This window comes from Berghia stephanieae, chromosome 2, assembly GCF_034508935.2.
Source record: "Berghia stephanieae isolate SIO BIC M18660-M18661 chromosome 2, UCSD_Bste_1.3, whole genome shotgun sequence".
NCBI classification, from domain to species: Eukaryota; Metazoa; Mollusca; class Gastropoda; order Nudibranchia; family Aeolidiidae; genus Berghia; species Berghia stephanieae.
In genome coordinates this window covers 98102216-98106265 of record NC_088361.1, presented here as the reverse complement: position 1 = coordinate 98106265, position 4050 = coordinate 98102216, and positions in this window count along the sequence as shown.

Sequence of the window (4050 nt, the reverse complement as noted above, 5' to 3'; positions counted from 1 at the left end):
AGTGAAATTTAGGTTTTCAATTTTTTTTCCTCTAATTAGGATGTACATAACCTAAAATTACCACTAAAAGTCAGCTACTTACTACATTTTAGAATTTCGCCTTCAGGACCTGCCCATCCCCTTAAAATATCTACTTTAACTCTGACTCAGAGTCTGAGTTCACCCTCATTGAAAATCTAACAAATTTGTTCGATTTTCCATGCATATGAACTCGAGAGAGTTAAATAAAACAACAAATGAGAAAACAAACTTGACAGTAACTGGAATATGTTGAATGTTGTGCAACATTAATATACATTTATCAAGAAAATTGTGATGATATCAAAGTATTCACTCTGCAAATGATGTTTAAAAGTTGTGCAGTTGATAAATCCTTTATTGAAAGTACTGAAAGAGCAAACAATTATTTTATCAAAAGCAAAGGACCGAAAAAATCTAAACGTAATTTGTTCACAACTCACCTTGACATTGCTATCACGAACACTTTTTTGTGAAAGAGACATAAAAAATAAAACAGAGAGGAGACATTTTTCTACCTCTACCAAGTTGAAAAACCAAGAACATTCTGATACTTGCATTTTTAAAATAAATGACCATTATATCTGCAGTTTAAATTCAAACAATGGCAATGAAAGACTAAAAATTTTTTAAGTCCTCAGTACTGTGTATCTATTGTTTAGATATTAACAGTTACATGGAATCTGTAAGATTAAGATCGGATATTGTTGTCACAAACTTGGGGAATTCACATAGGTACATATCTGAATCACTATATAATCATGATCATAAGTAAGAATTCCTCACAACATTTTTTAACATCCTGATTCAGAATGATCCGAGATATTTTGACATTTGACAATTACATTTTAATAAGAATGTACCAGTAAGGTTGTAATTACAGTAAAAATGTATAAAAAATAGGGTTTTTGCCTTCACCCTTTAAAAGGTAAAGGCTTTCTTTAAATGTTCTAATAAATATAGCAGCTGTAATAAATCTACAATGACATCATGACAAATTTCTTTAAATCATTAAGATTAAACATTGATATATATATATATATATATATATATATATATATATATATATATATATATATATATATATATATATATATATATATGAGCCAAGGTCAAAAGGTGCCCGCCAAACAAGCATTGCATTTTACAAAATTGATTTTCTCGGTCATACCGTTGGTCATGGGACACAGACACCCGAGACAGAAAAACAAACAAAAATCGCACAATTGCAACCACCTAAGACAAAAAAAGAAGTACGCAAAGTACTTGGGCTCCTAAATTTTTACAGGAAATACATTTACAACTTCGCGCACATCGCGACACCGCTAACAAATCTGACAAAGAATGGGTCACCGAACAAAATTGTTTGGACAGAAGCGTGTCAGAATAGCTTTAACCAATTAAAGGCATTACTCTGTTCAGAACCAATTCTTAAATTACCCGACATGTCAAAAGAATTTGTTGTAAGAACTGACGCGTCTGATAAGGGCATCGCAGGTGTACTATTACAGGAGCATGAGGGAACTCTAATGCCTTGCTTATATGCAAGCAGAAAATTATTGGACAGAGAATCACGATACTCTGTAATAGAGCGTGAAGGACTGGCCATCGTCTTTGCTTTAAAGACATTCAGCAGATATCTACTGCTAAAAGAGTTTGTGGTCGAAACGGACCATAAACCACTCACGTACATAAGAAATAACAAAATGAATAATAGTAGAGTACTAAGGTGGAGTCTATTTTTGCAAAATTACACTTTCAGTATCTCTCACATACCAGGCTGTGAAAATATTCACGCCGACCTACTTTCTCGATTAGTATAAACACGTGAGAAGGGTATAACTTAACCTCTCATGCATACTGTTAGTTACCTCGCAAATTATGCCAAATCAGAACGCACAATTTCGATAATTTTATTTGTAAACATGATGACCCAACTTAATGTAACATTGAGTATTGTTTGGATACATATACCGTACCCATTCATGATTTGGGAAATCTTCTCTTTACTATTATTGTTATGAATTTTCACTCATTTATGATTAATAATTGAAATGTCAATATTCCATTTACATTTTCATTCATTTCATTCAGTAAATTACCTTCATATCATCGACTTAAATCATGCTTCATTGCCATCACTATTGTTTATCACAATGATTTGTAATCACATTGCCATCATGTTGTTCATCACAATGATTTGTAATCACAATCTTTCATTGTTATTGTCACCCATTCATATACCTACGTTAATATAAACATTTCCATGTCTAGTTAATAAATAATTTAATTGTAGCACAAATCATAACAATGGATTAATGCTAGAGTATCATGATAGTAAATTTACTTCCGTTTGTAAAATCTATCTTTCCCATAATGGTTAAAGAGTATATTTTAAACGTGGGTGGGGGGTGTCACAGTAAAGGTTGTTCACAATTATCTTAAATTTTATTTTATTAAGAACTGAATTCATCTCACTCCAGTTATATTTCGGTAGGCTTAGATAAACTTTACCTTCTAATATTAGATCGTCTTTCCTTTTATAGCCTTCCCTCGAATTAATTTCTAATTAGTGAATACTTTTCGTTCTACATTCTGTCATGTAGCCATTTATTATAAAAGCTGATAGGTCTAACATTCGACACTCACTTCTCTTCACAATCTATGCCGGACGGCCAGTCGCTCTATTCCTTCTATATACTGTAAGATTTTTATCTTTTGGGACTTTGTAGATATTATATCTACACCATTAAGACGCCGGAGCTTTTAACTTTGATTGTATAATCTTCAAGGATCAAACCCGAGCCCGCTGTCAAAGGATTACATATTAACCCATTACCAATTGCCTGGAAGTGGAATTTTACGAGTCCGATCCTGTTATCAGAGGAATAGATCATCCAAGCCCATCAACTGCCTGGAAACGTAAACTTACGAACCTGACATATTATCATAAGTTACGTAAAATATTCATATCTCTATTTGTAACTGCCACGATCACTGTTTATCTCTTTTAATTAAATTTCATCATTATTTTTATTTCATTGCAAACAAATCGTTAATTGTTTTTCATTTATAGTAACTAGTAAATTCTGGGGCCTCATTCTACATATATCTTTATGCATAGTCGAGTAGCTCTTTACTCACTTGAGACCATGACAGATACCAGTGTTAAGAAAATTTGATTTTTACTTAATTATGGGCTGTTTTCATGGGGTTAATGCTTGTAATCAATTGATAATATAAAGAAGAGATAAAATGAGAAAGCTCAACATACTCTGTTCAACAGAATATGAAAAAAACAACTTGAAAGTGAAATTTGAATGCTGTTTGACATGTGCTTAAAACGAGGTCAACGCATCACCTTTTTAGAAATCATGTAGAAATTAAATGTGATGTTTTAGCTCACGTGATTGAAATTAGACTAATAGTATAAAGTCAAAATTTACTTTTAAACGCAATTGCAGCATATTACATACCTGATTAAGTTTCATATAGACTTCTTAAAAAGTTGGTGTTGCTTGTGACCTTTGGTGTCATCAAACACAGCACAATACTAAGACTCGACACGAAACTTTAAAGCTCATGTTTAATGTTTATAAAACGTTTTATTATGAGAAAAAAGCATAGATTTACTATCTGAACTCAAATCTTGGAGTAAATGTATACCTTTTTACCGATATCGAGGTTTATTGGTTTTGGTGTCATTTGTCACAAGCAACACGGCATGCGTGAACACGTGGAAGTTTGTTTCGTTAAATGGCGATTCGCAATTTTGATCCACCCTTCTTACCAGTCTTTGAAGTGCAGCACTTTCATTTGCCTTTCCAGCGTGGCTCCAAGCAGAAAAGGTAAGTTGAACTTTGGTGTCATCGCTATTTTACATTGTCACAAGCAACACTTGATATTGGATATTACAAAGTGCCACCAAAAAAGTATGTTTTCAGCTGTTATTCTACTTACAAATATGATATTATGATATCTCACATAAGAATGTGATTTTGACACAATTAATTATTTCCTTGTAATTCTAAC